This window comes from Haliaeetus albicilla, chromosome 2 (assembly GCF_947461875.1).
Source record: "Haliaeetus albicilla chromosome 2, bHalAlb1.1, whole genome shotgun sequence".
Classification (NCBI taxonomy): domain Eukaryota; kingdom Metazoa; phylum Chordata; class Aves; order Accipitriformes; family Accipitridae; genus Haliaeetus; species Haliaeetus albicilla.
In genome coordinates this window covers 11,844,511-11,861,363 of record NC_091484.1, presented here as the reverse complement: position 1 = coordinate 11,861,363, position 16,853 = coordinate 11,844,511, and the positions used below count along the sequence as shown (strand labels likewise).

The following is a 16,853-nucleotide window of genomic DNA, read 5'->3' as shown; positions in this document are numbered from 1 at the left end:
AGCTCCGTAGCCACTGCCTGCTAGCCCAGCAGGGCCCATTGCTTAGTGTTTCAGGGATGGATCCACCTCTTGGCTCCAGTGGAGTGAAGATGGGGAAATGGTTGTATAAAAGTATCCAGAGTCATTGCAAAGGGATAGTACTTCATTGAGAAGTTTGCCGTGTTTTAATGAAGAGATGAGATGGTGTTTCCTCTCTGAGGTTTCCACTGGACTAGCAGTCTACAGTATGTCAGTAAAACTGTTCTGAGGGAAATCAGGCTCCATGTTCAGTAGCTCCCAGCTTATAGAGTTTAATTTTGTGTCTGAGCGCTAAATTGCTTTGAGTTCAATAATTCATCTCCCTCCAACTGCTTTTTGTCATTTGATTTATTAATGAGTTGGCTTGGACAGCTGTCCTAATGCTTTATCACAGCAAAGTGAAACCAAGGATTGCGCTAAGCACAGATTGCAAACACTTGCACGTATTGCGTGAACAATATACTATTTCCCTGTGGCTGGCCCTGGAGGGACAGTATGGTTAGTAGATTGGGTGTGCAAGAACTGGAGCTCCTAAACTCTAACCTTGTTTTATCCATCAGAATCCCTTCCCAACACTCACCCTCTCTCTGTCTCTCTCTTGCTGTAGAAGAACTTCAGATCATGCTTTCTTTTTTTCAGAAGTAGATTGTGATGCTTAATTAGATAATGTTTGTAGAGCGGCATACAAAACCTGCCAAGGGTTACTGTCCTCACTGGTATTATTAGAGCTGGAGGAAGACTGCCAGAAGGTATTGATTACTTGGTAAAAATAAACCCTTCAAACTTCTTTGGTCTTTATTCATTACTGCTTTTTATCTCTGCATCCTGCAAACATTTCAGAGGGTGGATTTGTTTGCTGAAAGATCAAAACAAAATGTTGACAACTACTTGTGCCAATTTGTAGGCTCCCATGTGGGCGGCATCAGAGGAATTTGTGCAGTGCTCTGGAAAGTCTTTCTAGGCTTTAAATCCACTTGGATCCTGGAACTGTTGTTTGAGCAAAGCATCCAAGTGGCCAGATAGGTATAGCATATCGAGTATCAAAAATAGGGAGAGAATCTCTTTGGGGCTTGTGAAACTGTGTTGTGTATAGAAGCTTATATATACTTCCTGCAGTTGACATCTGGATTTGTTTAGTGAAGTTTGTTGATTAGTTGTGTACAAGCTGAGTCTTGCAATGCATAGTGGGTACTCTTGAGAGAACTGTGGCTGACTGGTGGGAAGGGCTTGCTGCCTTCTGTGTTTTCTAGTTAATCTCTCGGTGATGGTTTACAGCTTCTCTTATATCTCACTGTGGAAAATAAAATGTCACACTTTGAATTCATTAAGCAGCTGTGCAAAGGAGGGGGGGACCGTTGAAAAGGAAAGCTGTTTTATGCAACAGTAAAATACAGGGGGAAAAGTCATATATCTGTAGCAGAAAATACGTGAAAAAGACAAATACTGTGTAACATTCAGAAGAGCCAAGTCATGCTTGGTAAAGTGAATTTTCTAAGGAGAAGGGATACAACAGAAGGACACTTTGAGAAGGAGTACGGCTTACAGGATACTAGAAAGAAGTACTAGTCCTTCATGGATCCAGAGGACTAAAATTTAGTAGTGACTTCAAAATCAAGTGTGGTCTTATGGTTTACTCTGATTGAAATGTACAGTCAGAGCAAAAGCAAAATATAATGTCTTTCTCCAAATTAGGCCAAGGACAAAGCACAGACCTCCAAACATCTGCACGTGTTATGCCCTAGAAACTGCTTCAGCAGGGAGACTAAAGCCAGGCTTCGGTGGAGACTGCAAAGTGCTTTCTGTGCATGTGTCAGGCTCGCAAATGGATTCACTTTGGTTATCACAAGTCACCTTTATGTTCATTTCCAACCATTAAGCTTCTTTGAATGAATATTTGGGTAAATGGGAGGTTTTTTTAAGCAAATACTGATGACTGCACTTAGTGAGAGTCATCTGGCAGTGTAAGAACTGACCTGTCATGGAGTGAAGGGCACATCTTGTCAAAGCTGTGTATTAGTGCTTGAAGGTCCTGTGCTGGCCTGGAATGCCAACCTGCTTGCTCAGGAACAGGGCACCTTCTGGGTGTGCTGACCGATGTTACTCTTTGGTAATCTTGAACAAGTACCAGCTGCTTTTCTTTTAAAATTTCAGACAATTCCTGAGCAAAGGAAGGGCAAGAACCATCAGCAGATGCTATAAACTCATTTCCCAGTGCTAGTTGCTTAGATTTCTTCTAGAAGTAACTTAAGATGTGAGCAAGTCTTCTAGCTGCCTGCTGCATAAAGTATGGGTGAAACAAGTTAAAAAAACCAAAAGGCAAATGATGGAATTAATGTGCAGCTGCGTAGGTATGTTACTGGTGAAAGGGAGGAGAGGTGCCAGTGCTGACAAGTGGCAAAGAGGTTTCTTTTATTATTGAAATGTGTCATAACCCATGAGTAACTTAGAGATGGAAGAAGAGCTGTGGGGCATGGGACAGTAAAGACCTGACAATTTTAATGTTCTTCCAATGGAGCTGTTTTTAAGTAGCTGCTTGTTTGAGGAAACTGCTGAATATAGGTTTTAATGCTGATGCTGCTAGGTGAGTTCTCATGTGGGCATTGCAGCATCATCCCTGATGGTCCAGGCATGTGTGGAGTTAGACATGAAGAATGTTCAGTGAGAGGGGAGGAGCGGATGCTCTTTGGGTGGGAAAGGGCCTGCCCTGGTGGACTGGGCACAAGACCGAGCAGGGAGACCACACGGGACATCCATTAAACTTATTGCACAAGCTACAGAGCAGGGAAACTTGGAAGCAGCTTAGGAAGTGAATGAGAGGCTACTGCAGTCTGAGGACTGTGATCTGCCTTCTCTGTGTCATGGCAAAATGGAAGGAGTAAGAGGTTTTTTGTGTCTGCAAAGGCGTCTAGAGAAAGTCAGGGAGATGGTAAGAGTCTGACACTGTGGAGGAAACCTGGGAGGGACTTGAGTGCTGGGACAAGGCATCAGCCTGACCTGAGCGCCAGCAGTATGGGTTTACCACCATTCCTGTGTAATGCACAGCTAGATGGGAGATGGTGAAACCTGAAAGCAGAAGCATGGCCTCTTCCCAGAAAGCCCCACTTCTGCTGGCTGTGAGTTTGGCCTCTTTTCTGAGCGCCTACCTTGTAACCCAGAGAGTAGTAGCTGCCCAGATTTATTGGGATGCTTCTTCAGGATGCTGACCCAGCCTCCACTGACTTGTGGCTTAGGAACTTCCTCTGCTCCTGACTTTTCCTCATTAATTTTGTCCAGTTGCTTTCTGAACCCTTGTTAATGTCCAGCAGCACCACAGAGTCTTGCAGTGATGTGATATCCACTCCTTGGCAGGGAGCAGTGTCTGTTGCCCCTCTCATCTCATTAGGATGTCTTCTGAATTGTTGGCATGATGAGTTCTTGGCTGTGGGTTGCCAGAGAGCTGTGGTAGGGCAGACCCTAATTTTAGCACATTATGCTAGTTTAATGACAGTAATAGAAAGTCATTTTATAGGCAAGAACAAATTGCCTTTTTATATGGGGAGGAGGATACTTCCTCCCATGTATTACATTATTAAATTTGTAATCTTCATTTCTAATGCTTTTCAAAAGTGAATATTAACAGAATCTAAAATACAGATCTTAAATTTGAGCTGCATTTTTTTCCCCAAACTCCTCAAGTTCTATAATTTGTCTTTAAAGGTGAACTTCAGCAAGGTTTGTGGTTTTTTTTTTAAGTTAATAAATTAAAATCCCATACTTGCTACCTATCTCTGAACAAGCTTAAAGGCTCCAAAGATACTTACATTTTAAATAGCAATAATGGATATCTATTTCAATTTTTGCTGAGTGGTGAGTTCTGAGTTCAGGCTTATTCCCCAGGGATAAAGACACTGGAGAGAAAAAAAAGACACATTTTCATATGCCATTTGCTAGCGAGGAGGCTGTTGTGATGCTCTTTTCTGTTGCCAAGGAAACAGAGGCCTGAACTCCGCAGGCAGGAGGAAGAGGAGGAAAGGACTTTATTTCACTCCTGAGCTTGCTTTGTAATTTCGACTCATGATCGGTGACTGTGAATGGGTTGGGACTGAGTTCCAAAGTTCACTTTCAAAATTGTGTGTCTTACCTCCTTACGTTTGTTTCCATGTTGAAATAAATGTGAAGGCTGGAGCCTGATGGCACAGCTCCACCCTCGTACTGATAACGTTGGGTAGGTGGCTGTATGCACGCAGGTCACTAGCACAGTTGTTGTACGTAGCGGAGTGAAACAGAGTGCTCGGAGTGCAGTTGGTGATGGAAGGGGATTGTACTTCTCTGACCTTGCCAGTATCATCTCGAGAAAGCCCAAGGCCTCCTCATGTCAGCCCAGTCTTTAAGCATGAGAACAGAAATGTAAAAGTTAACTGCAGGTGTAAGAAGGAAGTAAGTTACGCAGACACAGGTGCTTCATAAGCAAGATTAATGCAGAGTATCCTCTTCTGACCTTGTTTCATTACTGTTGGTCAGTCATTGCCTGCACATCTTATAAAGAGGTTCCCATCAAACTTTTTTTTTTTGTTAGTTATGTTAAAACTACTTTTTCACTCCTAAATAAAGATACATACTGCTCTGTAATGCATGCTTGATCTTCCTGAACTGGCAGTGTTGTCTGCAAGACTGATACTGGCTGTATTGCAAGTCTGTACTTCTCTTTTATTTCTTCTTCATCTGTTCTCTTTTTGGCTCTCATAGTACAGAGAGAGAAATCAGCATGGCACTCTAAAGTGTTTTGTTTATCCTTGCTCCTTCTACAAAATGTATTTTGAAATATTTGGCACAAATCATGGGATTTTGGTGAACTTGCTGCCATGTACGTGTCATGGGGTAGTCATGCTACAAACAGCCATCCACTTCTTATGAAGCTGGGCTGGTGTGCGGCTGTTTTACACTAGGAGTGATTAACACAAATTCCATTTAATACAATATTGAACACTGTAGCGTGTCCCTTATTGACAAAGGACTGATTCTTCCTGCATGTAATGGTTGGTAATTGAGAAAACTAGATCTTGGTATTGTTCCTAAAATGTATTAATCTGCTGCATTGATAGATTTTTTTTTTTTTTCTCTAATCCTCAGTAATCTTCAGACAAGCATGATATTTTGGTTGGTTTCCCATGTTCTCCAGTATCTTTCAGCAGAGATGAAGACATTATGTCTATTTTCCAGCTCTGGCCAAAGGGCTTTTTTTCCTCTGTTGGAAGCTCAATACTCTGCTTAGATAAACGGTGAACTGAATTTCCCAACAGACTTCAAATAATTTGGGGTGTTTTTATATCTGAGCATTGCTTTGTGCATGCGGAAAACAGACGTGGGAGGCAGTTATGCGTCTGCCATGTTCGTCTGTGGGAGAGTTTATCGCTCGGATGAGAGTCTGCACGCATCTCTTCAGGGTTTGGGCTGTGAAAATTTTGCTTGAATGTTTTTTTTTCTTAGGAGGCTGCTAGTTAAATTTCAGCACCTCTGTTTTTGCTATTGGATGGTGTTTTCCATGTTTAATGGCTTGACTTGTCATCAGTTGAAGATATTTATGATTGGCAGGGCTGTTTGCTGTGAGATGAAACCCATTGTTTTGACCACTTTGATTTCTTAGTCATGTTAATCACTTTACATTGTAAGGTACTGCTGCTCCTGTCCTGCTTCTGAGCACTGAAGCCCGACCCTCTCTTTCAGCCGCCCAGAGATGCCTGCAGCTAAATTACCATGCTCATGAAGGGCAGGGTGCTCTACTTTCTTTCCACCCAAGCAGAATCAGGCACTTGGGCTGTATTAAAGTGATCCTGGATCCTGAAAAGGAATCTGTGTGAGAGAACTGGTATGAGTGCAGTGGATCCATTTGCAAGAGCAGAGCTCTCGTTTGTGGATTGGAAGAGCTGGTGAGCAAGTTGGGCTGCTGCTGTGCTAGATCCTCTCTCTGCCTGCTGGAAAGCACTGGGCTCTTCCCCAGGCTTTCAGGAAACAGTCACCCTCCATGCTTTGCCACATCAGCATCACAGGCATGCTGCAAGCAGAGGTCTTCGTACTGTTCTTTGTACCACTTGGGAAAAACATGGTTTGCTTTAGTGCGTCTATGGTGGGATGCGGTAGTTGCCCGGCACAACGGGCACTGCACGACTGTGGACCTGTCAGAGGATGTCTCTGCGTGGGCCAAAGCAATGTGTAGAATTTGAGGGGAAAAATGTTCTGTCTTGCTTCCTTTAGCATTTACTACAGGTATTAAGTGAAAGCACCTTTGGTGAAGCCTGACACAGATAGTTGTATCATCTGGTGAAATTGCCTGGAATTAGAAGCTGAATGCTTGAAATTGTTTGACTTCTCTGGGAACCAGACCATCATCTCCCCCTCTCTGTTTCCACAGTGGATCAAATAATTGCTTCCAAATGGACGCAAGTTATTAAGCAGTGTGTATAATTAAAGTCAACTCCTTGTGAATTTGATCATTCATTTCCTTAAGGAAAATATGATGAAGTAATTACAACCCAAGCTAAACACAAATCAAATGCTATTCTAAGCACTATTCTGCACCATGATTCTAGTTTATGAATGACTCCAGGATTCTGTGGCTTCATGCCTGTTAAAGAAATGTGGCTGTGTTTTTAATTGTGTTTATAACAAATGAACAAAAGGTTGCATGACTCATTCACTGTGCCAAGACCGTTGCTCGCTCTTTGTGTTCACACACACGTGGTCTTGACAAAGCTGCTTGCTCTTAAAAAAGCATCAATGGGACAGAAGAAAAGGAAGAAATCTTGTTAAATAAATGTGGCCTTGTCAGCTCTTTCCCCCTGAATTTTGTCTGTACCAAAACTGAACTTTACCTGCCTTAGCTGTGAATTTGAGGGAGGCAATTATTTCTTCAATACTTAAGCCAGAGCCCTGTCCTCACCCTGTCGCCTCTCTCCATAATTCCTATGTAGCACATACTTTCCAGTTTCAGCCAAATTTGGTAGAGAAGTGGAAGATATGCAGACTGTACAAATGCTGTGAAAACTTGGCTCTGGGTAGAGAGAAAGACCCAAACTAGTGCCCCCAGAAGAAAAGGTCTGATATATAATCTCGGCTTAAAAGTAACATTCTGAGCAAAAGCAAAACCCTGGAGCTGAGCATTATAAATCCCCTGGATGGAAAGGTGTGTCAGCTGCTCTGAGAAGTTTCAGTGGCTTCAGGAGGTTCATGACCCGAGTCCTCTTCTGCAATGGGAAAACACAGCTTGCAAACAGGCTGCTTAAGTTATTTTGCCTGCTGCTTTCTTCCCAAGAGTTACTGAGTGAAGAGCAGGATGCTGGTCCCTTCCAGGAGGTACAGTTAGCAAGCAGGCAGGTTCAGCGGGCTCAGGAAGGGCAGAACAACCTCGTGCAAATCTTCCTGGCTTAGTGAAGCATAGGCAGGGCAGCTCTTTCATCTCATGCCATCCTTCTCTTACAGTGACGCTTTCTAGCTGCTTTATTTTTATGAAGTCGCCTCATTTTTGTGATCCTCTTCTAAATTGAGAGGTTTTCTGCAGCTCAGGCTCATTCATATTTCAGGTCCTGGACTTAAGCAACATCCTCAGAGTTATTAATAGTGCGAGATGGACGACAGAATTAGGACAGAGTGCTCTGGTTCAACTCACTTGTAATTAAGTGGAGATCCTGACCTCATAACTTATGTTGGTCAGCTGGAGGACTTCCAGCCACAGGGACACACATAGGCTCCACCTCTGGTCCTCCTTGTGAAATAATAAGGCGGCCCTGGAATGAACCTGGCAGACAAACTAGCCACCCACCTTTCAGCTTTTCATGTTTTTGTGATGCACAGATCTTCATAGTTAGCAAAGTTTGAAGAGTTTTGAACTGAGAACATTTTGTCTTAGAGCACTGCTGGCTGTTGGTACCATGTCTGACATTTCCCCGAGCTTTCTAGGGAATAAATATTACAATGTAGTAGTTTAAATAAAATCAGTTATTTATTGTTATTAATCACCTTTGGCTGTGCCAAGTGTACATGTTCTCTGAGCCCATCAGCTAAACTTTCCTTGACTTGGCATATACTCAGCAGACCCCCGATAGTAGACCCTCGGGGCTTCCCACATGGGCAAATGTCAAAGAGGGGGAGTTAAACTCTTAGTGAGGCTTAAACCGCAAAATCCACAAAGTAGAAAGATCGGATCCCCTTATTGCTGTGCAGTCAGGATGTGTGTGTGTGTATGTGTGGTTTATTGCATTATAAATATCATAGTGAGATTTTTTTTTTTTTTTAAGTCATCAGCCTTTGCCGAAGCACAAAAGAAGCAGAAGATGGAGAAAGGCCTGGGACGTGGCTGTCCCAGACATGCAGCCCTTCCAGGGACGATTGGTGCAGCATCAGCAGTCCAGTGCTTGTCTGACCCTAGAGACCTGGGCCTGCAGATGGGGCAGGGTTCAGGTTTTATTGCTAGGCTGCTGAAGAAGTGTTACAAGTGAATTTTCTGTATGCATATGGACATTTCATTTAATCAGAATCTCCTGCAAAGCATGGCAGATTGGGGGAAGAGAAGGGGGCAGCATGTTCCATTTTCTTATAAAAATGCAGAAGCAGCCGTCAGTGAAGCTGTTTGGATCCTGCTGCTGCAAACAAAATAGAGACATGGAAAGAATTCTGAAGAGTTGGATCTAGCTGCAAAGTAGTTCCCATGAAATACTCTGGAGGAAACTAGTAGTTTTGTTAGTACTATGGTACTGTACCTTTTTTATGGTGAAAAGCTGAATGTTTTTTTATGGTAGTCAAAAAACAGGTTTAAAAGTCATTGACAGTGGAATACATATGTTTACCTTTTGGTTTGTTAGCCTTCTTTTGTCAGTGAAGGAAAAAATCTCAAAGTAATTTTCCTGGCTACATGTTAGTGGCAGAACTTTTTCTTTAGTCATTTTTAAGTGAAAATTTTGGCCATTTAAATTTTTTTATATATAAATCAATGATCAAAAAGGTCAAAATTAAAAATAGTATCATGGGAACTATTTGTTTTTAACCTCAAAAGGAGCAGAGAAAATATATCACACTTTCCTAGTTTAAAATATGAAAATGGATCTCACGAAGATAGGAAGCAAAATCAATGCTTTACCAGTGCTCCACCCAACCTACAAGAGGTGATAACATCTTACTGGTGGTGGAGACCTGCTTAAATGCAGACGTAGCTGGATTTAAAACAAACTGCAACTCGGACCAGCTTGGAGGAGAAAATGCTTGCTGCTTTGAAGTAGCTGAGGAGTTTGGGGCCTGGGCTGGGTTGTGGGGTTGTTAGGAACTACAGGCAAGCCTAAAAACTGATGCGTGGGTTTTGGTGCTTCCCCTGCCCACACTGGTAGAGTGGGAGAGGTATAAAGGGTGAAATGCTCTTCTCCCAGGGTTGTCTCCTTGGGGTGGCGGGAGGCAAGGACAGACTATGCAGGGGAACATCAGATCCGTGTTCTGTTTTTAGCATTTATAGGAAGGAAGAGGAAGAAGGTTAGCTTTGTCCTGGCTAAATTAAGCCACTATTAGGCTTGAAAAATAGGGCTGATGCTTTATGAAGACTCACAGACCTCCCGTGCCATGCGCAGCTGTGTAGTGAGTCGCCGTTCTGCAGGCCAGAGGAAGTTTTCTGTTGTGCGTCTCAAGCTCAGTGGGTAAAGAATGGGAGACAGATTCTGAGACTGCTGCCAGGTGCCTATTTAAGAACGCTGTGAATGATTTTTGGTCCTCTTTTAATGGTGAAGAGGAAGGAAAAAAAAAAATATAAATCATGGGTTCAGGGGGAAGTTGTTTTGATGTGCATGCATCTGGGCATGGGTTTGACTGCTGCCTGTTGGTGTGGGTGAGGAAAGGCAGGGTTGAATGCTAGGATGAGAGAAAGCTTTTTTGTGCTAAAATGCCATAGTGGCCCAGGAGCAGTGGGATGTGTTGGTGACTATGCTACGGGTGGGAGTTCGGGGGAGGTGTCTTGCTGACATCTTCATAGGCTGCCTGTGCAGGTAGGGTGTCCTGGCCGCACTCTGCATTTATCTGGGGTCTGTAGCTGTCACAGCAATACAAATAGTTGCTAATTTTACTGTTTTCTGGCTCTCACAAGAAGATTTGACTGACCTTTCCCAACACTGTGGATGTACTTAATCTGCACAGATTAAGAATTAACATGTTGAAATATTTTTTTTCTATCCCATAGAAGATTTTCTGCTTAATTTGGGAAGAAAGGGTGTGATTTTTATTAGTGTCTGAAACTAGGACAAGGGGAACAGAGCAAACAGCCTGATTACTGCCCCTGCCTATCCCCAGCCATTTTTTGTCATTTCTGGTGGATTATTCAGGCTGTGATGATAGTCTGGCATGTTCTGGAGCACGGTACAAACTGCCTTTCTTTAGGTGTTCATAATTCACACTCCATTAGGATGTCGATGTAGAGAATACTTGGCAGGATGTCAGAGCTTGCCAGGCATGATGAGATTGAGTTCATCTTGTTAAACTGCGTTCTGAAGTGACAATCCAGTATTTATATATATATATTTTTTTTTTCCCCTCAGCAGTAGCATCCCTGTAGGAGAGCGGCATGGCTTGCTCCGAACACAGCTACTGATGTAAAAGGGCCTGTGCTGCCCACCCCAACAGCCGCCCTGCTCAGCATGTGCCAGGCTGTTGCAGGTGTTGGATATTCATGTGAGGCTGTGAGAAGACTTCTTTTTTCCCTTTGAAGCCGAACAACGGAATTCTTTTATTCATCTCAGAATTGATTCATGGCACATGAATCTTAGCACATGTCTGTAGGGATTCAGCATCTGACTAAACAGAAAACAATCTTTTATTTTTAAACCCATTAGAAACAACAATGTGGTGACAAAGTTTGAAGCAGAGAAGCTAACACATTTGCTCTTTTCTCAGAGTATTTGAAAATAAGAAGTAGGTAAAACGGTCAGCACTTCAGCAGTCCCACAGGGTGCTGAGTGGAGACTCCCACTGCTGCTTTTTGCCCACAGAAACGCTGAATACCAGTTGTCAGACCTGGGGACCTTCTCCCTAATCTCAGCAGGTGATAATATCCAGATGGGTGCTTAGTGTTTTCCCTTCTTCACTTTCAGCTCCAAACTGACATGCAGCATCTTTTCTCTGGAGCAGATCTTCATGGAGAAGAAAGCAAGAATCAACTCTTTGTTTTTGACCTTAAGGTGAAGTTTGTGGCTGTGGGAAATGAAAGGGCTTGCGATACCACGTTTGAGCCAAGGATAGAGCGGGCAGATTTGGCGTAAACTGATGCATAGCTCAGGGCATATCTCCTTTGCAGGCAATTGGGTCCTGTCGCACCCGGCCATGTGCCCCTGGTACCCCTGGATGCTGACTGCAGACGCACTCTGCTGTCACAGACGTTCATCCTTCTCATCTTGGTTCATCTCTGCTTCTACATGATCTGCAACATGCTCTGAAGAGTGCATTGACTCTGTCAGATGGCTTTTTCTTTGTTTCCCCGCTGGGGTTGTCAATTTTCCATGCTTCATAAGTGCTGGTTTGTACTAGGGCCTCATTTTGGAGCAAAGCAGCTAATTCACTTGCTGAGGAACCCAGGTGTGAAGCCAGAGAGTAGAGCGTGCGCAGGTCAATGCCCTGCAGCATGTATGGATGCAAATCAATGCATGCTGCTTGGCTTGGGTAAGAAAAGCAATAGAAATGCAGTCTCTTTGCTCAGGCTTGGACTAGTCTTTCCTGGAAAACACGAAAATACAAAATGTTATTTTGTCCAGAGCTTTGCAGTAGGAACAAGTGCAACCTGAAAGCAAGCATCCAGCTGATTCGCTTCCTTTCCACCTTGCATCCCAAGGTGAAGTTTGGGAAGAAAAAAAGCTAACCAGGCTGTATTGCTGGACCCTTGGTGTGTATTGGGTAGCCTGTGTTGGTGATGTCTGGCCATGTGCTTTGGGTACCAACATGTTGTGTGCTTGGAAGCAGTTGGTTAATTTAGGAGCAAAGCTGATCGAGCTGAAAATCAGTCAATTCCTAATCTCAGGATTAAATCAATATCAATTAATTCCAACGTATGGGAGGGCCCATAGCACATGCAACATGCTGGTTTTCTTTTTGTGTTGGGTAGCATCCAGCAAACTGAGCGAATGTGGAGGAGAAAACTGAAAAAGAAAAGGAAAAGAGAAGGAAGGTACCAAGTACCTGGGTGGGGGAAAGGAAGCGACAACAGAGGAGGCTAACAGTGAAAGGGGCACACTGTGTCCCTCGGAAACATCTACTCAATAAACATCTATTGTAGAGTAGTTCTGTGTAGGAGTAATAATTATATAATTGTGATCTTGTGATGAGCTATTGCAGAACTGGCATAGATTTTTTTCAAGACTTGATGGCCTCTGAGCACAGAGACACTTGTCAGTAGCAGAGAGGAAGGGCTTTGAAGAGTAGTGCATTAGACTGACATAGAAGAGGATGTAAGAAATGGTGATTCTTCCCTTGGGGGAGAGAAGGGGATGATGCTGTTCTTATTTTTCCCAGCCCTGCGGTTTAAGGCAAATACAATTCTTGGTGGCAGTCAGTTCTGCCACAGGAGTGGCATCATCCTTGAGGAGAGCTGCCTCTTGATGTGGTTGACAGCTGCAAATATTTAAGGAAGGGAACTCTCCAAAGGATGCTCTGTGCTAGGCAGGGCACCTGCATGGTCACCTTACTCCTCTTTGTCCATTACTGGGTTGTCTGGGGGGAACTTTTGGTTAGTTGGTCTGGTATCATTCACAGACAGACTTAGGGGAAACATGATGATGGGATCCAATTAATAAAGAACAAAATGATGGAATATAATTAATACCAGTCAAGAATGATTTAGGGAAAATGGGTCTTGTCTGACTTTTTTTTTTTCTCCGAGTTTTAGCAGAAGCAGTATCTGGGTAAATGTGATAAGTATGTAAGAGTTTTGTCCTAGAACAACATGACCCTAAAAAATGTGATAGTGATAAATAGATTAAAAACTTACTTCATATTTCAAAAAGCAGTTGTCAAGGAAAAGCCTCAAAGGCAGGAGGCTCTTTTGAAGGCCTGGTGCTATTCAGCATTTTCATTTGATTTGGAGCAAGCATAAGTTTAAACCTCACTAAATTCACAGGCAACATGCACATGAGAAGGATAGAAGTAAATAGTACTGAGGGTGGGAGAGTTGTATAGAACTGTCTGGACTTTTTGCTCGCTCTCTTCAAATAAAATGTGTTTTCTTACGTATTTCTTAATGTTCTACAAGGTTGTACCGGCAGGACAGATAGGGACTGCACAGCATCCAGGTGAGGTGTGATGCTATACCAACAGCTTACTGTGGCCTTGGGAAATGCAAGTAGAAGCAGTGAAGATGAGAGTACAAGATGAGTTTTACCTCTGTACTTGTTTTTGCACTAAAATGTAGTCTCCAGTTCTGCCATGCTTGTTCTCAAAAGGGCATTTAAAATCTGGGGAGGTCATTAAAAAGATTCAAGGGCAGGAAAAAAAATGCCAAAGAAAGAGAAACATAAGGAGCTCAGTCTGTTTAACTTGTCAAGAAAGATTGAGAGATGACTTGATTACGCTGCAGAAAAGTCTTTATAGCAAGAACACAAAGCAGCCCTCGCAGTGGAGAAGGGCATTAAAAAAACTGATGGGTGAAAGCTGAAACCAGACAAACTTAAGTCACATCTCTAAATGTCAGGTAGTAAAATAAACTGCACAGGCAAATGGCAGATTCTTCATCTCTCGATATCTTCAAATCCAGAGTGGATAGCTTTTTAGAAGATACTCTTTAGCCAAACGTAAATTGTTTGGCTGAACAGAGCAAAATCTAAGTGCCTGTCAACACAGAACTTGGCAAAGTGTCTGCTAGTCCCTTCTGATTCTTGGCGTCTGTGCAGTGCTGTGTATCTTCATCCTGGATATTTGAGCAAAAAATTTCTTCTTCCCAAGGTCATTCTGAAGCAGAGTCCACTCTTCAGCTGCATGTTGCACTGCAGGCTTGACTGTCTGCTTAACCTTTGTCATTTACTGCTTAATTGGAAAAGGTGCAGGGAATAAATCTGGTGATGCTGTAGAAAATGTCGATACTACTCTTACTTGTTCCAGATACTGCTAACAATTAAATTAAGACAAATGGTTTTGCCAGGCAACACCCACATAGATGCATATCATTACCTTCTTGATTTGCAAAGATGTTGAAGCACAAGATTTCAGGTAAGGGAGGAGGCACAGCCCCTATGCGATGCTCCACACTAACCAGAGAAGGTTGCTAGTAGGTGACTATTGCTTGTGAAATGTTTTCAGTCCGCAGACAAGCAGTGCAGCTCTTGTCCATATTTATTTCCTTTTTGTGCTGACTCTTTCCAGGTGTGCTACTCCTGATCTGCCCTTGTCTCCCAGCTGAGGGGGTTAGAAAACTGGTTTTTTGTTACATGCTGACTACAGGTAAAGTTTGACTAAGAGGTCTATGTGGGTAGTTTAGAAACCATTTGTGATGGCATCTCAGGTGCTTATGCTCATCTCTTATCCTGTTTCAGTCTTGACTGACTGCAGTGGTTTGGGAGCTTGCCTTTTTGGCAAAACAGGTTACTCCCTTTCTGTTCAAGGGAAACTTCTGGAAAAAAGAGGCTGGGGGGGGAAAAGGCTGGAGAAATCATTCTCTAGAATGATGGGAGATGGTTTGTGAGATGCAGGAGTCACTGTGCATTTCTGTCTGGAAGAGGAGAGAGGAATGAAGGATTCTTAATAATCTGTTCCTGTCTTCTTGTTTTCCAGAGTTTCTCCATTATATATATATATATATTTTTGTAAATAAGAATATCCATGTGTCATAGCCATAAAAGCAACCAGGATACTAGAAAACCACCCACTCGTAGCCAGCAGTGCAAAGCTGAGCGTGTGGTGCTACAGCTGAACTTGCCCCGTGCCAGCTGAATTGTCTCTGGTACAGGGCTCTGGTACTGCCCGTCTTCCATGGTGCTGCCCTTCCCTGTCTTTGGGCCCTTCTGCTTTATGTCATTAGCTTTGAATTAGGAGATGCCTGATAGAAAGCAGGAAGCACTTTGGGTTGCTCTAAAGCCTTGCTCTGTCCCAAGCCTCTCGTTTGTTGCCAGATGTGGATGCATAGTCTTCTAAGTATGAACGTCTCCAGGCATGTCTCATTAGACTGGGGAAATAAGAGATTTTTATTTTTTTTTAAATAGATGTTGCATAGTTGGGCAGCATTTTTGTTTTCTACATTTTATGTCATTTGCAGCCTTGACTGTGGTTGCCTACCAAGGTTCTTGTAAGGACTAACCTAAAAGGCGCAGAAGGATGAGTGTTCTGAGAGTGCATGTGTGAAGGAGGGATGGGCATTGATGGATGTAGATGACTAAAAGACTGTTTGTGGAGGTGAATGTGAGACAAATTAAATGGACCATCAAGTCTGCCCACAAGGCTGTGGGATGCTCTCTGAAAGGAACCTACAAACCCCATCAAAGGATCCAGCAAGCCGTGCAAGGCTTGTAGAAGGTGCATCAAAGGGAACTGTTCTGCAGTGGTTGGGGAAGTAAGTGAGGCCGTTTCACAAGTATTTGCTTTTATTGATGCCTATATTGTTATTCTTGCCTGAAGGTTTGGATTTTGAAAGCACATTAAAAATATGTTTTACGTTTGTGTAACTGTGGTTTATACAATGTGCTTCATACATTGCTGTAGGCACACAAACAATACAAACAGTAGTTAATGTTAACCCAGAACATGCATATTATATCCTCTTAGCCCATACGGATGTGCATACACATACTGCACCATATGTGGGGACAGCAGCTGGTACAGAGCCCTGGGGCCAACATGTTTGCCCAGCTGGAAACCTCATGATACCAGAGGAAAAGAGACTTTATAGCTGTGTTTATGGGAGAATTTTTGTCTTTACATTTCAGTGTACATGTAATTTGAGAAGTAGGATAGGAAGCATTTCTGATGTCTTTTTTTTTTTTTTTTTTTAAAGTGCCTGTTCACACCAAGATCTAAAGAAAAGTATTTTAGGTCAAGCAGCTTGCTATGCAAATAACAACATCGTGCGTATTTTAGACAGGTTCTTACAGATATCCTCATATTTCCAAAGTAGTTGGGAAAGACTTGTTTAATATTTGGGGATCCTGAGTTCTCTAGACTCACTTGCTTGGGTCATTTCTTCTCCAGGGGTGGTACTCAAAAAGCTGGTGGGTTTCTGAAAGCACTGTGGGTCAGAGGTTTGTTACCTGAATCCAGATTAATGGGTAGGCATCTTTAAAGGATTTAGATAATTCTGCTTTGTTCAGAAAACTTGTAGCAGATGTGTTTCAGGATGAGTGCTGTATGTGGGATGAAAACTGGAGCTTCCTAACACCAGCTAAAGCAATTAATAGTATTGGTATTCATTACATATTCATTACATAACATGGTTTGTTCTGAGAAACAGACTGCTAGAGATGGAGGATGAAAATAGCAGCTGTTAATTTCAGAGGGCTGAGCCTCTGAAGACTGCACCCAGGAGGAACCAGAACCTACTTAATTCCCTTTGTGCTCTGGCTGAGGGAGCGTACAAAGGGGAATAGTCCTCTCTGGGGTTTTCCACTGCTGGTGCCATTCCAGGTGCCACCAGGGAACGTTTTGGCCATACCCAACTATTCCCCTATGGCGTGTCTGGGAGGGCTTCTGCCTTTGCAGCGCCTCTGGTGCTGCCTGGCCTTTTCTTCCCCTCTACTCACTTGGTGTTTATCAAGAGCTGTGGCTCTTTGCTGCTCTGCACAATCTGAGGCAGCAACATGGGATTTAGGAAATGTTTTGAGGCATGGTCAGGCTGTACACCTCAGCTCTGCCCATGGTTA

The 16,853-nt window shown here is 43.1% G+C and overlaps 1 protein-coding gene across 1 annotated transcript in view; it reads left to right on the top strand.

Moving 5' to 3' along the window:
* The window catches only part of RIMS4 (regulating synaptic membrane exocytosis 4), a 62,541-nt gene that overhangs the window by 20,781 nt on the left and 24,907 nt on the right, over positions 1-16,853 (top strand). The gene's annotated exons all lie outside the window — the stretch shown is intronic.